The sequence below is a fragment of the Bos taurus genome, chromosome 8, assembly GCF_002263795.3.
Source record: "Bos taurus isolate L1 Dominette 01449 registration number 42190680 breed Hereford chromosome 8, ARS-UCD2.0, whole genome shotgun sequence".
Lineage (NCBI taxonomy): Eukaryota > Metazoa > Chordata > Mammalia > Artiodactyla > Bovidae > Bos > Bos taurus.
This window is the reverse complement of record NC_037335.1, coordinates 36,040,930-36,061,729: the sequence shown is the minus strand read 5'-3', so window position 1 is coordinate 36,061,729 and position 20,800 is coordinate 36,040,930. Positions and strand designations below refer to the sequence as shown.

General features: G+C 37.8%; 1 protein-coding gene across 21 annotated transcripts in view; it reads right to left on the bottom strand.

Annotated features, from left to right (window-relative positions):
* PTPRD (protein tyrosine phosphatase receptor type D) overlaps window positions 1-20,800 on the bottom strand; it is a 2,536,342-nt gene that overhangs the window by 542,017 nt on the left and 1,973,525 nt on the right. The gene's annotated exons all lie outside the window — the stretch shown is intronic.

The following is a 20,800-nucleotide window of genomic DNA, read 5'->3' as shown; positions in this document are numbered from 1 at the left end:
TCTACTATGTATATGTGAGTCTATTCACATACACTTATGTCTTCAATTCTCACAATAATTTTGAGATACGGTATTCTCACTTCACAAGTGAGAAAACTAAGGTTCAGAGGTAATACATAGTCTGCCAAAAGCCACACAGCCAAAAACTTTGTTTCCAGAATTCCAAGTCAGATCCACTGAACTGGTATTATATTCATTTATTCTAGGAACAGATTAAATATTCACATGTGCTCCCTACAAGATCACTATCTCTTATACATGATATTTAATTGTTGCTCATAAAACATTTATGACATAAAATTTCAGACAAATTGTTAATTTGGCTCTGATACCTGCAATTTTGCCTTTCAAGGATACATCTGGCCATTTTTATAGCAATGTAGATGCAGTAATTCTAAACAGAGCTGGTTGTTCTCACAAACATTAAAACAATTATTCCTGAAGGAACCGGTTCCCCTGTTTTTATTTAGGAATATACAGTACCCTGTTACAAACAAGGAGAAAGACACAACCAACCAATTGCCACGTTTGACTGCTGTGTTAAATATGAAATATCACTATACCAGAACAAGGTATAGGAAGTGATGTTCAACAAGAGCTGCACTTTCAAAATGAAAAGGCACAAGAACATATTACCTTTAACCCTGTTAGAAATATGTCACTAGCTTTGTATAAAACACCAAGCTTTCTGAATCCTGACCATCTCATTGCTAATTTGAAAAGACTAATATCTATCAAAGTTTGTCACACATTTGACTCTGTTGAATAAATGAAACATATAAAAACTCTAAAGTAATATATTTTATACATTTATACTGATACATTTTACTACTAATGTAATAATTTATATTTTACATAAATGTCTCTTTCTAATATAAAAGCTCTTTGGAAAACTTGGAACACGTATTGACCTTCTACAGACATCTTAATCATTTCCAATAAACTTATCCAGAAGAATCTTAGTTAAGGCCAGATTCCTTTGTTACCAGACATTGTGAAGTTCTTGATAACTGGAATTACCAGATAATTCTTTCCCCTGACATATAATCAGAGAGCACAAAGTGAGTAGAAAGATCACTCACAGCCTCTCCTGTGTCCTGTTTTCTTGGTCTACACAATGATACACTCTGGAAGCTAGCGTATTATAAAAGTATAACAGTAACAATTGTCAGTCCCATGACAACTGAGTTGAGTGCCCTTGATTCAAGATTCTTAAAGCAGTCATTTCACAGCAGACATTTCTTTTGAGGCAATATTTTAGATATTCTTAAAATATCCTTTTCTCTCTGTACTAACAGAGAAGGAGCTATAAATCAATAAATTTTATAACAGCAAGATAGAAGACAAAATTTGCTAACACTTTACATGTATTTGTATTTTTATACACACATAAATTTAATGCAACCGCCTATAATGCAGATGCAGCTATTATTCCCATTTTCAGATATGGAAACTGAAGCACAAATAAATTAATTTGATCAAAGGTCACTCAGCTGGTAAGTGGTAGAGCTAGAATTCTATCCTAGGCAATGAAGTTCCAAAATCCATTCTTTAAACTTCAGCATTTAAGATGAACGAAGAGTTTTTGCCCTCAATCCAGCTTTTTTGTTTGAAGAAAGGATAAACAGAATATATTCTTACTGTATAAAATATGATCATATTCACTAGCTCATTAGAAAATACTAGGATTTAAATGAAGAATTCTATTTCTCAATGAATGCTTCATTAAAGTTAAAAAACACACACTATATAACACACATACATACATACATTTGTTTACATATTCAGTAGGCCCTTTGTATCTGTGGCTTCCAACTCCACAGGTTTAACCAACTGAGGATTCAACCAATCTTGAAATGAATATATTTTGTAAAAAATTAAAGAAAAGTTCAAAAAGTAAAACCTGAATGAATTTGCCAGCTTCTGGAAATTATTTATATTTACATTGTATTAGGTAAAATAAGTAATCTAGTGATAATTTAAAGTATACAGGAGGACATGCATAGGTTATACGCATATACTACTTCATTTTATATAAGGGACTTAAGCATTTAAGGGTTTTGGTATATGAGGGACTCCTGGAGTCAATCCCACAGATAATGAGGAATGACTGTATACATCTCTGGATCCATAAAGGGTCATGGAGTATAATCACAAAATGCTTTTACTTTCCATCATTCCTTTAAAATCTACTCTCTAGGTAAAGTTCTTCTCCGCCTAAAAATTAAAGCAGTCCAATAACTTTTCTAACCATTGAACAGCATGAGGATGTACAATTACTTTACTCACCAAATACATTCCTAATTAAGAAATAAGAGTGCTCAGTTAAATACATTATCCATAGTAGAAGCACCTAGTTAAAGCTACTTCCATTTCCACACTAGAGTAGGCTATAGGCCAGCACCCAACAGAAAAGGATGTCAGTCTCTTCTTTTCCTACTTCTCCTTTCTTCTGATTCCACTACTTCTTCAATGGACAGCTACATTTCTCAACCACCAGGCTGAAACAGTGAGGAGGAGGACACTTAACAGGAATGAGAATATTTTTAAGCAGCTGAAGTTGGTAGATGACCACATATCCTCAAGTTCTGGCTAATGATAATAGCTTTTTCTCAGATCATGACTTCTTCACAGGGCACTCATTCCTGGAAGTCTACCCGCCTGTTACACTTAATGTAGGTGCTATCATCTCCCCTACCCATCACGTACTCCTTACACAGCCCCTAGGAATCCAGGGCAAGGTCTGCAGCAATCTAAACAGGGCCAAAGAGGGCCTCATCTCTCTTACAGGTGTGCCACACCTTGTCCACAGGAAACAGAGGGGAGATCAATCCTCACTGTGTTACCTCTTCTTTCCTCTGCTTTGTGATAAACAGCTAGCAGACCTGCTCTTAATCCTTTTAGATCTTCAAAGCAGGGATAAGGAGAACTATTCACCAGATCCTTTAAACTTTAGGAAACATACAGCTTTAAAGAAGCTCCCTTGATTTTTTTTTCCCCCTAATTGGTTTAGACAAGGTGCTGGAAAAGACACTCAGAATAGCTCTTATCAAAAACCTTGTCTTTGTGAATTCCATCCTTAAAGCCTAGCCCCTAAAATACTTTTCCAATATTTCTTTTGAAAATCAGTCTCTCCGTTTGGAATTTGAATTTGGCATCCAGTATCTTTCTACTCTGGATCACAGCCAAAGCTACCATTTTAATATTGTTACCTATGTCCTTATAATTAATCCTATGGCCATTGTGACGTTATTATCGAAATTAAGTTTGAAATCAATTTTAAACTGTAAGTTAATCTTTTTAAACATTTTATTATGCTTATTGTTATTGTTTTTTTTTTTTTTTTTGGCTGTGCTATGTAGCATGTGGGATCTTTGTTCCCTGACCAGGAATCAAATTTTCATCCCCTGCCTTGGAAGCACAGAGTCTTAAACACTGGAACACCAGGGATGTCTCAACCATAGGTTAATCTTAAGTAAGATATTTAGACACTGGTGTTACTGCTTTAAGAAATATATTAAATATCAATTATGAATATGTCATTATAAAGGAAATCCGAGACTAATTTGATAGTTTATATTTTTTCTCTTTGTTCAATTAATATAACTACATTTTCCTTATGGATGTATATAAGGGAAATATACTTTCTCATCATTAGTTTTAGAATAAAATACATTTGTCTTGCAAAATAATGACTCATTATTACAGAAAAATTATTAAGAAATTAGGTGACAAATTACTGCATGGATACATATCTTCTTACTTGTGCTGTATTTCCTTAGGCTCCTAAGAAAGCTAAGCCGGGAACAAAGCAAGAGGTTTTCAATATTCTGTGACCACATGTAGCTGCAGGATTGGTTGCCACCACTGTGCTAAACATGAAAGTCACTGCAAAAGTGGAACCATGTTTTCAGTCGTTTTTATATTGTCCTGCTTTTTGTTCTCCTTAGTAAGCACTTTCCAGCTTCCATTATTCCTTAAATGCACAGGGGTAACACCCCTCTCATGTTTGTATTCTGTACCAAGGAGGGTCACTGCCAATTCCCCAGTGATTTAGGACATCTGTCCTCTTTGACCTTGCCCTTGAAACAGTTAACTGCACACCCTGGCAATGCCTGTGTTAGCCAGGGTTCTAGAATCCTATGTGCTATCAAAGTAAATGTAGACCAAGAAATAAAAGGCTATAAGAAATGGGAATAAAATGTTAAAAGTACAAACCAATATAAACATGTGTCCTGTCAGAGAAAGTGCGCTTTAAATTGTCCACAGCCAGGCACTCACTACAATTTAGTAATTCTCCCAGAGAGAGTAGAAATGTTGCATTTATCCCTTGGATATAAAGTTAAGGACAAGGTTAGTGAAAGCTAAAGTTAAAATACTTCCACGAGACATGGGTGAAATGCGATGATTTAATGTGGTAAAATCATTAAAAAAAAGGCTTACCTTTGCTTCCTATGCTGTATCAATGATAATAAGTGATGCTATTGAGGACCTATTCCTACTAGACATTAATCCTTATAGCTCTCTGGTGGGGGTATATTTTACCCCATAAACACATCAGGAAACACAAGCTGACAGAGGTTAACCAATTTGCCCAATGTCCCATAGCTGACGACGGAAGATGACTTCAATCTGGTTCCATTAAACGGTAAAGTTCCCCATCTCCCAACGCCTGGTGTTGTACTCATTTATGTTAGGATAAGGTAGTTTAACAGGTTAGAGAGCAAGAAGTATGACCAGACTTCTGCTTCCCTACACTAAATCCAATGTTGACACAGCCCATATTATGATCTTTCTAAGACACACTTCTGGTCAGTTCAGTCCTCTGCATGAAATCCTTCAATGCTTTCATATCTACATCTGAAGAAAGAACAAATAAATGTCCCAGTAACATTCCAAACACTCAGGGGTCTTTTTCCATCCTGCTAAACCTAACAGCCCACTCCCCTCAGCCTCCTCTTGAGTCCCTCTTCTTTCTTGGTATCCTACTGTGCAAGAGTAGTTTTATTTCTATCATTTGGGCAGTTCTTTCTTCCGCCTCTTATAACTTGTGCTTTCTTTGCCTGGCCTCTAAATGCTGGGTGTCCCACTGACCCTCCCTTCTTGACATTCCTGGGTCATTCCATCCCTTCAAACCTAGCTTTATGCCCCAATGATTCTCAAATTTTTATCTCCATGGAAACTGCACCTCTGATCTACAGACTCCTATAATACACAGTTCCCCTTTTCCTGAATATTTCACAGGGACCCCCAAACAAAAGTTTTCCAAAATGACTTCCCCATCTCCCAACATGTCGCTTTGCCAGCTTTCCCCATCTTGGTACATGACACTGCTGCTGCTGCTAAGTCGCTTCAGTCGTGTCCGACTCTGCAACCCCATAGACGGCAGCCCACCAGGCTCCCCTGTCCCTGGGATTCTCCAGGCAAGAACACTGGAGTGGGTTGCCATTTCCTTCTCCAATGTATGAAAGTGAAAAGTGAAAGTGAAGTCACTCAGTTGTGTCCGACTCTTAGTGACCCCATGGACTGTAGCCCACCAGGATCCTCCATCCATGGGATTTTCCAGGCAAGAGTACTGGAGTGGGGTGCCATTGCCTTCCCCAGTACATGACACTATTTCAAGGCAAAAACCTGTATCTATCCTCAGTTTCTGCTATTCCTCCTCCACCACCACATACCACTGAAGGATGGACATACCCCAGTCCATCAGAAATCTTATCTCAACTGCCATCACCATCTCTCAGCTGGATTGCCTACAACAGCTTCTTAAATGGCCTTCCTATGTCTGCTCTTGTACCTCCCAATCTATTCTTTACACAGCAGCCAGAGTGATCTTTTTAAAACAAAGATCCAATGTGTCTCTCCTCCATCTACAGCCCTCTTTTTTACAGTGTCCCACTGTGCACTAAATGAAATCCAATCTTCCCACCAAGGCCTGCAGACCCTGAGCCACCAGACCTCCTGACCAGCTCCCTCCAGTCTTAATCAGTTTCTCTACAAGTCCAACAGCCTCTAGCCCAGCTGGTTTCCTTTCAGTTCATCAAACAGCTATTAATATTTCCTGCCTCTTGTCTTTTATATACACTGATAGTACTCTCTATCCATATCTAGCTGATTACTTCTCAACATTCAGATCTGCTCACATATTGCTTCTGAAAAGAGTTTACAAGACCAAGATTCTAAGAAGGCAGGCAACACTTTTTTTTCTTTCTTGTCAGAGGCATTAAGCAGTTTATAATTGTATGTTGGTAAGTTCTCCAATGGAAAGAATGGTATCTGCTTAGGTCACTAGTAAATGTTTAGTACCTAGCATCAGTCAGTTCAGTCGCACAGTCGTGTACGACTCTTTGTGACCCCACAGACTGCAGCATGCCAGGCTTCCCTGCCCACCACCAACTCCCAGAGCTTGCTCAAACTCATGTCCATCAAGTCAGTGATGCCATCCAACCATCTCATCCTCTGTCGTCCCCTTCTCCTCCCACTTTCAATCTTTCCCAGCATCAGGGTCTTCTCCAAGGAATCAGTTCTTTGCATCAGGTGGCCAAAGTATCAGAGCTTCAGCTTTAGCATCAGTTCTTCCAATGAATATTCAGGGTTGATATCCTTTAGGATTGACTGGTTTGATGTCCCTGCAGTTCAAGGGACTCTCAGGAGTCTCCTCCAACACCACAGTTCAAAAGCATCAATTCTTCAGTGCTCAGCTTTCTTTATAGTCCAACTCTCACATTCATATATGACTACTGGAAAAACCATAGCTTTGACTAGACAGACCTTTCTTGGTAAAGTAATGTCTCTAGCATAGTGCCTATGATATATAGAAGGCATTGTAATAAATAGAAATATTAGAATTCAAAGCCTTCCTTTGAGACAGAGGGAAAGGGGCAGGGCACAACCATTAGACACTGTGCTATACTATACTTAGTTGCTCAGTCATGTCCAACTCTTTGCAACCTCACGTACTGTAGCCCGCCAGGCTTCTCTGTCCATGGGGAGTCTCTCCAGGGAAGAACACTGGAGTGGGTTGCCATGCCTTCCTCCAGGGCATCTTCCCAACCCAGTGATTGAACCCAGGTCTCCCACATTACAGGTAGATTCTTTACCATCTGAGCCACCAGGGAAGCCCATTAGCCAATGAGGATATGACAGAAACTGGTTATAATCCATGAGTTCCAAGATGACAGAAGACTGGACTTACAGTAGACCTTGACTCTCATTACAGATTCACTGTAATACATCAGCGTGCTACATGACACTCCCACAGGTGCCATGACAGTTCTGAGGTAAACCATAAAAGACCAAAAAGTGGGCAGTGACCCAGTTCCTGGAAATTTCTGCCCCTCCAGCAAAATGGTTGGAATAATCCACCCACCTGTTGACCTATGAAATTACCCAGTCCATAAAAACTAATCATCCCATATTTTTGGGCTTCTCGCCTTCTGAGATGGCCCACACTTAAGTCTATGGAGGGTGTATCTCCCTGAAGAAATCTGTTTTCACTCTACTTCAGCTCGCATGAAGCCAAGGACCTTCACTCGGCAGCCCATCCCAGAGACTCACCTAAGACCTAGAACATGACCATCCTCCTGCAACAGCATAATCTGGTCCCTGACTACCACTCCCAACTCTCCAACCCCATACTCCCATTCCCATCAGACCTTTAAAAGACTTGAGGGTGACCCAAGGAACATGCTTGCTTGGCATATGCTGCTCCTTTTCCCTGGAATCCTCTTTCTCTCTGTGTTTAAAGTGGTAGATTTCTGCTCACTCCTGGGATCCAATTCTGAGATCTTCAGAGAGTACTCTCTGTACTTCTCTCAGAGTGTACAGAGAGAAGATGTCAGAATTGTATCATCTCCAATTTATATTTCAATTCCCAAAGCTCAGCACACACTATGGTAAAGGAATAAATGAATCAACCCACCAATCTATTTGGTACTCAAGGGATTTTAATTTCCTGCCACAAAAAGTCACCAAATTCCTATTCCCCGCAACCCTAGACTTTGCAATGTAAATCAAATTACCATTTACATCTCAAAACATAGCACACCTTTAACATTCAGGACATTTATCATGTCCCTTCACTCAAAAATGTACTCATTCTCTAGAGGTTATTAAAATTTTTTAAATTAAACTAAATATGGTTGTAATCCAATTAAGCCAAATACCTAGATGAACCTGAATAGGATCCATTTAAAATAATAGGCCTGAAATTAGGTGGAAGAGTTTCTTTTTCAGAAAGCTACATTTTCATAATTATTAGTATAATACCTCAAAGTACATTTCATTAGTACTTATCGCCACCCTAAAAATAATAAGATGATAAGATATTTAATAATGTGGTGGGCACTGAAATCTAATTTGCCAGCAACTCCATTATCTAAAAAGGAAGCAAACCCTATGAAAGTCTATTTTTTACATAATTGCAGGTGATGAATTTCATGCAATGATTATGAAACACACAGGACATGGAATGGATCACTTCCATCTTCAAAAGACTGATATTCAATACTTTGAAACTGGTGACATTTAACATGAGCATGTTAGTAGTACTATAGAACAATCAAATATCCAAAGTCACTAAAGAATATACAGAGTTGTTAAAGAATTGGTAACAGTTTCTATGGAAGTTGCAGAATTGGTTGTCAAAAGTGAGATGGTAACAGAGGTTATTATTGTCCATAAATTTTTAAAACCATAAAAAACATCAAGGACGTGTTTGTTGGGTTCACTGTAAATCTTTAACATTTGCAACAGGATACAATGAAGTCATATAACATTTCTGAAATGCTACTCTCAAGTAAACTGAAATAACTCAAGACATGAGAAATTTGTTAGTATTTTAAAATAACTCAGGGTGTTTTCATCTTTAGAGCACATGTCGGCAAGGGTATTCCATATAATGTAGCACTTGCAAAAAAAAAAAAAAAAAACAAATATTCTTAGAAAGATTCTACCATACTATACTGACAACACCATATGTCCTGTGCATCCTTTTTACATTTACTGTTGAGAGCTTACCAAGTTGAATAAATACTTACCACTAACATTTTCTTGATTGTTCACGTAAATTATTTTTTCATACTTTTAAAATTAAAGTAGAATTCACACAGTGAAATGTAAAGATCTTAAGTATAATTGGATGAACTGTCACAAATGCATATGTCCGTGTAATCCACATCCTAGTCAAGAGGTATGTTGTATAAAGATGCTCTAGAGATTATAAAGATCATGCACACTTTAGAAACCTCAGTAAAGTGTGTCATTTAAGATAGGAGGAGAAATCACAAGGTAAGTAAAGTTTGCTAAATTTTTTTAAAATTGCACACTAAATCCCTTAAAATGTAAACTCAAAGTCCTGAATCAGACATCTCCATATACAAACAAAAAAGAATTCATACAAGATATGTCTTTTTCATCCAAGTTAGAATGAATTTGATGATTCTGAAAACACTCTGCTATTCATCTCAACACTGAATTACTTTTATGAGTCAACGGTATTGTAAACACTGCAAAACCTCAGAGAGAGTTTCACACAGCAAAGATCATTTACATATACTAATTTGGCAAAAACTGCTTTCCAAATCACAATGTTTTACAAAAGCCATATTCTATTTTTCCTTTAGTGCTTTTTTGACAGTTGGAAATGGGTACAAGTTGTAATTTACTTGCATCCATTTCCTACTTTAGTAGTGTCCAGTAAAATCATTCAAACAGCATGACAGATAAAAGGCACTACTGAAAAGTGTTTGCAGTCTTCTGAGAGCTATAATGTGCACTGAATGCAAATGGTAACTGATGATTAAAATATATATATGATATATACTTATATATATAATACATACATATGCCTGATGAGTACTAAGATAGTGTCTCAATGTATTTAAGGATCCTGCAATATTCATGTTACATGAAATTGTGTGCATTGATCAAGTAATCCCCAACGCTCCTAATCTGACTTTAATTTACCTTAATGGAGGATTGCTTTGGGAAAAATCCTGCAAAACACAGTGAAATCTGATGACGGGTAGCCGTTTGTTTTTATAGTCATGAAAGCAGAACCACAAAAAAAAAAAAAAAAAGTGTTTTTCATTAAAAACATTCCACAATTTGAAAATTATGGGGAAAATAGGCAATGAATCACAAGGAAGAGAGAAAGTCAATTATGGCGATTACCAAAACAGCCACACAACATTTCAGAAATGCCTGACTGAACAGGGTCACAATACACTTGGAGTTATGTGAAACAGAAAATTAACCAGTGTTTGCGCCCAGTATGTGTGTTTTGTTAACAAAGTGATTTTGATTGAGTTTATGGTCACATTGCAGGATCACAAGACTTCACAAAGAGGATTACTTTAAATATGAAATCTTTCAACTGTAAAAGTAATCATGTCTGAAGGAGGTTGGATATTAAATATTTCTCTAAATTGGAGTTATCTCTCTTTTTCTTTTCCAGGTTGCCTGAGGCTTCATTTTTTCCATGAACTGAATAACTACACATACCCTGCAAAGAACAGAAAATTATATCTTAAATGAAAAGAAATGCAACCCTTCACTTCATATTAGTACTCTCATAAATTTAATAGCCACTGTTCATTATACAGAGAGCTACATAACAAAAAGACATTTTCTTTCCTATTCTAACTTGGCACAAGAAAAAAACAATCAGTAGTACAACTGACCTGATATAATCTCTGTGGGCCCTAAAAATCTTAACAACAGTCCCAGTTCATCTAGAGGCCACAGCCACACAGCTAATGGTGAGAAGAAAAAATAATAACAATCAAGGTTTAAAGGTTAAGATGTTTACAGCTTTTCTGACTTACTCCCTAAGAAAATTTCGCTAAAAAATTAATCTTATTGGACGGTACTCCCAAGACGTGATTATCATGGATTTGAACATGTGACCTTTGAAATTTGCAGAATGTCTGAGCATAGCTACTTGTGATGATCTACAAGCCTTACATACACAATGTGACAGGCAAAAAGATGGAGACAGAATTGGGTCCAGTAAGTATAAATGTATTTCAGTTTATTCATTTATTACCTTAGTAGGTCTTACGTAAGAATTCTCATTATCCTCTAGATTCTGTAAAAAAAATTTCAGAGAATAAGCATGGTGAAAGTGAAAGCATTAGTTGCTCAGTTGTGTTCGACTCTTTGCAACCCCATGGACTGTGGCCCGCCAGGCTCCTCTGTCCATGGAATTCTCCAGGCAAGAATGCTAAGTGGGTATCCACTCCCTTCTCCAGTGGATCTTTCTGGCCCAGCAATCAAACCTGGGTCTCCTGCACTGCAGACAGATTCTTTATCATCTGAGCCTCCAGGAAAGCACATAAGCATAGCAATTATAGCTAATAATACTGCATCATATAGTTCAATGTTTCTAAGAAAGCAGATCTTAAATGCTCTTACCACAATAAAGAAACAGTAATTAGGTGATAGGATGGAAGGGTTGGAGAAGGAAATGGCAACCCACTCCAATACTCTTGCCTGGAGAATCCCACGGACAGAGGAGCCTGGCAGGCCACAGTCCATGGGGTTGCAAAGAGTCAGACACGACTGAGCGACTAACACTATGACAGGATATAATTTTTATATCCAGAATCGTATAAGAAATTCAGTAATTTTGCAAAATATTCTTGTTAAACATCTCACCACCTTTTATAATTTGTTCTCATTTGTTTCAGAAATAATATTAATAACTGCTTATACATCTAAGTTCTAAAGCTTTTACACAAAGGGCAATGGCAGCAAAAGTGATAATAATTGTAGCATCAATACTAATAAAAATGGCTCTATTTACTGAAAACTCCACGTGTCAGAGCACACTATTCATTAAATGCATTATCTCATTTAATGTTCACAGCAATACTAGGAGGGAAGCAGGTGTTCCTGTCTTTCCTACTTTAGAGATAAGGAAACAGGGGATCAAAGAGGCTATTACACAGCAGGAATTTAAACTCCAGTCCATGTAGAGAACACACAATGAGCTAAGATATGCAAAATCAAGGATTTCTAACAAACACACCTTCGGGCGTTCCCTCTAGAGCTTTGGACAAGACATTGAAACTTCCCATTTTTCAGATTTTTTGCTATATAAAATAAAGGCAGAAAAGAAAGTGAATACAGAATTGCTTTATAGCAGGCAGCTTCGTAAATCCTGAATTTATGGGTTGGGGTGGGGGGGTGCGGGGGGCGTTATTCAAAGCAAATAACAACTCAGAGCAAAGCTGGTGCTTTTGCCTAAAGGGGTGAACATGACTGAACTGAGGAATCCAACTGCGTGGAAAGGGCCAAGTTGACACAATCTAGGTTTTGAAAGGACCCGCAGGTTACAGTGAGTTAATCAGGAAAGGCAGTGGTCTAGACAAATATTCAATCGAGGGCCAGTGCTGCAGACCCAGAGAGTCAGCAAAGCAGAGCTGGAGTGTGGGGTGTGGAGGGGGGACTGGATGGCCTTGGCCCTTATGTGCAAATAGACATGACCCAGGATCTTGACACCAGCTGGAGCAGGGGTGAAATCAGACAGCAAAGAAGGACCTGGCGCTTCATTGGAGGTCTGGGGGCACCGGGAATGGGATAAGACCAGAACTGTAGCCTCCATAAACAGATCTAAGAATAAAATTTGCTTTCCAAAAGAGCTGAGGAATGCCATCCCAGCAAAGGCCTGACTCAGGATACTGCATTCACTAGTCTCTCTGCCTACCTTCTTTCCCAGAAAGTCACCTTCTCAGACACCCACCTCATTAAAACAGCCCTGTTTCCACCTCTCCCCACACACAGTCATTTATATCCCTTCCAAGCCGTTTTCTTCATAGCACTTAATCACTATCTCATTTATTTTACACACTCTTGTCTGTTTATTGCGATTGATTATCTCCCTACTGGAATGAAAGCTCCCTAAGAAAATAATCTCATCTTTGTTGATGCCTGCTGTATCTACAGTGCCTAGATCCATGTCTGGGACACAGGAGGAACTCAGTAAGTAGTTACCTACTTAATACAAAGATAAATTTCAAAGCAACATTGTTCAAATGCCATTCTTCATTTGCTAGAGTTTGGGGTTTTATGGGCTGCTACATGTTCTATGATATACATTAAGAGATGGCTAAATTAGTAAATAAAAATAAATATAATCAAAGTTAGTGACCTTGAAACTTGTGAATTAATTCAGGCGTAAATACTGCTCAAAATGCAGAACTGGAATGTTTTGATAGTTTAATAGGATACTGACAAAGCAAACTATAAGATATGCTCTATTTCACAAAGAAGGGAGCCCTTGGCACATCTCTAAAAGACCAGAGTTACTGGTTAATCACTAAAAACCCATACTCCTCACGGCCTCTTTTCTTTTTTTGGTTAAAAATAAAAAGGTCTTTAATGTTAGGACATCTACAGAACAACTGGTATGTACCACGTGCATATGTGCTAAGTTGCTTCAGTCGTGTCTGACTCTGTGTGACCCTACAGATTGTAGCCCACCAGGCTCCTCTGTCCATGGGATTCTCCAGGTGGCAAGAATACTGGAATGGGTTGCCATACCCTCCCCTCCAGGGGATCATCCCGACCTGGGATCAAACCCACGTCTCTTACATCCCTTACACTGGCAGGCAGGTTCTTTACCACTAGCACCGTCTGGGAAGCCCGATATGCACCACAGATATCTTCAAAATGGTGCCTTATAAAAATGCAGTAATTAACTTTCAAATTCTCATCTTTTATATGCAATTCTTAAAATAATTTTAGGTCCTAAGTTCAGAACTTTAATATGCTGTTTTTCCTCTAACCATAAAAAAACTAACTGAAACAAGATTCTGAAATCATGAAAACTGAATTTGAAGTCAAAATAGGAATTTTCTAGGCAGACGATTATCCAGTATCTAACTTTAAAATGAAACAAGACTGTGCCATCTAAACCAAAAGTAATTTTGTTTACTTGCTTTCTTATTTTGTTGTGAGGTTGTAAAGAGAAATAAGAAATTTCAAACTATAGTCAAGCATTTGACTGCAATTAAATTACATATTATACATATACACACATGCATGTATATAAATATATGTGTATATATAATATTACCATGTCTCAGAAGATAAGTAATTTGCATGATATTATGTCGAAATCTGATTTAAGGCTTCTTGGTTTTTAACTCAAAATTTTAGGGTCAATTAAAGTTCACTGTAAAAAATAAATCAGAGAAATTAACACAGAATAATCTATAAGATAAACAGGAGTAAGGGTTCAGTAAGGAGTAAGGGTTCAGTCCAACCAACCATAATAGCAGGAAAAACCCACAGTAATTGAAGGAATATTATAACTGACTCAGTCATGGACCTACAGAAAAATAAAACTGAATGAGCAAACCAGAGATAAGCCTTGAAATATCAACGGTTTCCGATTATTTTATGGAACATTGCAAATAAACTGAGGAAGGAAGGACTGTTTAGTTTGAGGATAAGTAACTGGCAATTTTAAAAAATCTATTTAAAATCTTGCCCTATATTACAACTACTTGTCCCTTAACAGATGATTTGAAGGTAAGATTATTAAACTACATTCCTCCCTTTGAAAATATCCAAATACTAAGAGCTACTTGGAAACATCTCACTTTTAAAATCAACTAATAAGATCCTTTTGAAATTCAACTCAAAATTAACTCATGCAGATCTTTTTACTGAGCGTAACACTTTTTTCTAATAAACTGCTTGAGACTAAAATGATACCATTTATATACAGTGACAGAAAACACTGATTAAAAACTGGCCATTTAACTCGACATCTTTAAAAAAATATCTGTACACATATAACTCTACATTGGAAATGTATAACATGCTCTACTTATACTTTTTTCTAGCAAAGCAGTACTTGGTTTGTGTGCTGGAATTAAACATGATTATGTAAATAATAATTATTTAATACTTTCAAGTACTTTACCACTTACATAGAAAATCATGTAATTAAAGAACAAATACCAAGTAGTGACAAACAGAATAAACACCAGAAAAACAAGATGAAAAGCTCAGGAAAAGAGAAAAGTCCCCACTTCTGTCCAAGAAGTACACTTCTTGTACAAGGAATAACAACACAGAAAAAGATCATCAACTATTTTGACTATATAACGTTAGAAATAAAATTCCATATGTAAATCAATTATTAAAGTAAGATCAATAAACATGCTCAAAACACACTTGTTGCAAACATGACAAAGAGTTAATATGCCTAATATATAGAGAATGTGAACTAATGAACAAAAATCCTTAGGCAAAGGAAATGTACAGATACTTCATATAACAGGAATAATTACTTGCAAACAAACATTAGGGAGAAAGCATCACTTCCATAATTAAAGAAATTCATATTAAAACAATAATGAAGCAATGTTTTGCTTCTTAAATCAACAAAATCTAGATGAAAATTTTTAAACTGACCAACTGGAGGAAAGAAACTGGTATCCTCAGTAACTACTGGTAGCATTATTAGCACATACATCCTTTCTGGAATACAACCTGGTGAAATATTTCAAAAGACATAAAAATGTTCATATTCTTTGACCTAAGGATACTACTTCTATGTATCAATACTAAAAGAAATAATACAAAATACAGAAAAACCTATCCTGATTAAAATGTTCCTCAAAATGTTGACTTTGGAATAGTGAGGAAAAGGGGGGGAAAAAACAAAAAACAATGGCTACTAACAGGAAAAGAGATAAATCTAGTCAACGAATTATTGGGTAGCCATTAAAGATGACAATCATGATGAGGCAAGATGGAAAAAAAAAATATATATATATATATTTATTTATGCCAAAATGATAACTGACAACGAGCTGAAAAACAAGCTCACCATACAGTATAAAGGTCTAGAAATTTTTCTCAAGTCAGAACAGTGGGTTGTTTTGAGGTGTTGAGATTATTAGTGACTTTTTTTAGTTCGTGTCTAACTTTCCTATAATGAGGTTATACTACTGTATGACTTTAAAATAGATGAATCAAAGTCAGCATATAGAAATGTGTAAACAATACCACTTGACCACTGTATTAGAGTAAAATATTAGAGAAACTACTTTGGGTTCATGCTCTCTTTCAAATTGCTTCACTGTAACCCAATAAAACAGTAAGAAAGACTTTTCTTAGTCTGTTATTTGTCAAACATACCCAAGTAGACTGTTCCATATTTCTGTGCTTTTCTGTTCTCTACTCTGAGTGTGAGCTATGATCGGAGCTCAGTATTTAATTCAGTCAGGCTATAATTACATACATTTAACATACTAAACATAAACTACACATTTCTGAAACCTAATCATGCCCATCCTTAATTTTTTTCAGATAATTACACAACTAAAAATGATAAATTGGGCCTTTAACAGACTTAGCAACCCTTTGGCACCAAGTACATCAATTAACTACAATACCATATCGGACCAATATTGTATCTCCTACAGTGCACGTACCAATATGAACAAGAGACTCCCATCATGCCACCTGAACTGAGACTTCTTATGATCATTTCTGTAATGACAAATTTAAGTTCTACACTATTAACCTAGAGCACTGCGTCCCACAATTGCCATGTGGTGGGCCTGAGGATTTAGAATATTAAATCTCTCTGGGTGAGAATGTGTGGCTGTTTTATACAGCTTCTACCCAATCTTTATATTTCTATGATCATCAAGATTTAGATCTGTAATTACAAGAGGACCCTGATTTTCACCTCAGTTACTGATAGAGACCGTCCGTATAATCACAATAAAAAGCCAAGACTTGAAAAATGAGGCACTGCAAGAGGTGAATGTCCCCAGGCTCCACTGGATTAATTGGCTCAGAGTGCTTGGAACCCCTGCACTTTCCGATTTTGTTATGGGGGCTGAGGATGCGTGAAGCAGAAACACTTCCATCCTTGCCAGGAACCCTCTTTGCTAAGGAAATTTAAAATAATAACAAATCTGCTAGAAATAAAAACAAGCTTTATTTTTTTTTAATGGACAAATTTTCTGGGGAGAGTGGCAGCACACTCAGTCCATGGTTCTGAATCAACACCAGAACACCCTCGGCACTTTGTGTGTGCAATTCCCTGTCTCTTCACAGCTTTCTCAAAGCTACTGCTGCTGCTGCTAAGTCACTTCAGTCGTGTCTGACTCTGTGCGACCCCATAGACAGCAGCCCACCAGGCTCCCCCATCCCTAGGATTCTCCAGGCAAAAACACAGGAGTGGGCTGCCATTTCCTTCTCCAATGCATGAAAGTGAAAAGTGAAAGTGAAGTCACTCAGTCGTGTCCGACTCTTCGCGACCCCATGGACTACAGCCCACCAGGCTCCTCCATCCATGGGATTTTCCAGGCAAGAGTACTGGAATGGGATGCCACTGCCTTCTCCGTCTCAAAGCTACAAGCATCACCTAATACACAGTCGATTGTATTCTCAATCAACTGTCTTTAAAAACGCTCATCCCTCATAAACCTGTTTTGGTTCATTTTGATTATAAAAACTGGAGGTACATGGGGACAATCTCAGAACTGATTAAGACTCAAACAACAACAAAAAAACCTACACCTAGCTGCTGCTACATACTTTCCAAAGCATACCGAAAACAAAACAATTCCTGGATATAAGTATAGTTATAGTCGACATTTTGCAATTCAAAAAACAAAACAATATAAAAAGGCTACCTGAAAAAGACAAATGCAGCAACTAACATTATCAGAGACTCTTAGACTGCAGGGAGATCAAACCAGTCAATCATAAGGAAATCAACCCTGAATATTCACTGGAAGGACCGATGCTGAAGCCAAAACTCCATTATTTTGGCCACCCAATGCAAAGAGCCAACTGATTAGGAAAGACCATGATGCTGGAAAAGATTGAAGGCAAGAGGAGAAGGAGGTGACAGAGGATGAAATGATTGGAGGGCATCACCGACTCAATGGATATGAGTGTGAGCAAACTCCAGGAGATAGTGGACACGGGAGCCTGGCGTGCTGCAGTCCTTGGGCTCACAAAGAATCGGACATGACTTAGCAACTGAACAACAAAATTGCCAGACATGGCGATGCTCTCCGTGGGAAGTGATAGAGACTTATGATGTGAAAGGAGAAGAGAAAAGCATCTGGGAACAATCACCTCAGGTTCCATGACCAAGAGAGAAGCCAGTTAGGAGAAAGCAGGGCTCTGTTCCCAGGAACTGTTACAAAGTCCTTCAGCTTTCATCCCTCCTCCTTCCCCTGGCTGCTCTAGGACAGCTCTCCAGAAACCTGAAGTGGAGCCTTTAACCCTTGCCTCAGTGGCAGGAAATGAGTGGAGAGATGCGAGGCAGCAGTTAAAGTACTGGCCTAGTTCTGTCTCTACTGCCCTGCCTCTCATCCCCACTGGACTGTCAGGGGTGAGTCTGGAGGTCCTCATCTGCCTCCACATTTCTTTCAATGACTTCTAATAGGTTGCAGTGATATGTGTCTGTCAGCATTAATTACATGTGACACTGGATTGGCCTGATCCCTGACAAAATCCAGAGCGCGTAATAAAGCAAAAGGACAGTAGGAAAGATGGGAAAGTAGGAAAGATGACAAGAGAAGGCTCCATAATGCTTTTGCCTCCCCAGGTTTTCCTTCAAGCTGCCCTCCTGATCAACCTAACAATACACACATTTGCTCTACTCTGCCGGAGAAGGCAATGGCACCCCACTCCAGTACTCCTGCCTAGAAAATCCCATGGATGGAGGAGCCTGGAGGGCTGCAGTCCATGGGGTCACTGACGGTCAGACATGACTGAGCGACTTCACTTTCACTTTTCACTTTCATGCATTGGAGAAGGAAATGGCAACCCACTCCAGTGTTCTTGCCTAGAGAATCCCAGGGACAGGGGAGCCTGGTGAGCTGCCGTCTATGGGGTCACACAGAGTCGGACATGACTGAAGTGACTTAGCAGCAGCAGCAGCTCTACTCTGCATATGAAGCTTTAAGATGTCAGATTTATGGGTCTGCTGACAACAGCCCATCTATACCAGCTGCCCCATTCAAAGCATCCCCATTCATTCTCATAGCATCCTGTTTGAATGCTAATTGTATGATCACCTACAGCCCTTCAGTGAAAAATAGCTGCAGACAGACAAAAATCACTTGGAAAACAACAGAAAAGACTCACTGAAGAAACCTGAGACACGATGTGGCAGAACTGATAAAACTGAATTTGTTTCCATATGTGACTTCCATAGAAGAGTATTTCTCCACATTGGACAAATACAAAAATCAGAGGGTATGCATCTATGTCATTAGACAAAAAGCACAGAATTGGCTATTAATTCACCTCCCTTGAGGATTATTTCTGAGACACAGTATCTTTCACTTACATCTGACAAGTAGATTCTTTGCTTGTAAGATCAATGGGTATTCTCGGTGTACAAATGGCTTATCTTTACTATATATGTACCCTGGAAAATACCACATGACGTCTCAGAACCATCAGGCAGCTCAGTACTGTCCAAACTAACTTTGTGCAACAACAGAATTTTCTGGCTATACTATTCTATACAATAGATCCTACCTACATGTTGCTATTGATCACTTGAAACACAGCTACTACAACCAAGTTTTTAATTATACTTAATTTTAATTAAGATGGTGATTTATTTCCTTATGGTTAAAAAATATATAGCATAAAGATCTGTCTCTTGTTCTTCCCTTGAGTCTTTTTTGACAAAAAGCAGTAGGTCCCTCATCAAAGCAGATGCTGTCTGATGCAAAACCTTCCTTCATCTGAGAACCAGCAATGCATCAGCAAGAAGCCCATTTCCTGCAGTATATGAAGGACAGCATTAGCTACAAATTCACTTAGGTTCTGGAGACCAAGGCGGAAGGGCTAGCTGGGACAGTGAAGTCTCCTCAACATAAAGTTTAAATTAACATCCTTTCTTGCACCCTTGGAAGATTTCCCACTCACTCTCTGAGAAATGGCAATCTTTATGACAAAGAGGCTACTGTGGTCCGTTTTATAGACAAAAATGTGTTTAGTTCTCATCGCAAGATATGAAAACGTAATGTGTCACTCTGGTACCTAAAAAATCCAAAAGGAAAAAATAGAGTCCTATGTTTAAAATATCTAGAAGATCACTTATGTACCCTTTGGCTATCAATGATAACATGTTCATGTACGTTTGTGGATGCCAGCTTTTATTCATTTGTTTATTTCATTATTTTTCTCAATTCTAGTTGCAAAGAATGTTACTACTATAAAATCCTACGATATCATGTGCATCTTTTCTTCCAAATGATGAAAACGACTGTGAAAACAACACAAACAGAAATGGTAGCTGGCCTTTTAAAAACACTAATTTAAAAATATTATTCACCTCTATACTACTTTTACTTAGTATAGTTTTTTCCCATTACTAACAATAATCACTACATGGGTAGTTAGTTACACTCCTTAAAGGACTCTATCATTTTTTAAATGCTTTGAAATAAAATATTCTTCAGAAGGAGGCTAAGAAGATGCATATTTTTTTTAATATTTCATAGAAACTAACCATCTATACAATAATCCATTGTCTGCTCTACCAAGGTGATTTATTAAGGATAATGAAGCATATGATTTAATAGCTGCCACAAATTCTTTTTCAAGTAAGATGGGTATAAATAATACAAAAAGATGGTCCAATAATAGCCAAATCCTAACCTAAGAACTATTCTATATGCTGGATCACAGGAAATTAGATGAGCTCAATTAACTATGAAGCCAAGTGAAGGATGGTTAGGCAATCAAGGCTCTAAACACCTCCTCTTATTCTAGCAATGATTATTAGTATTAT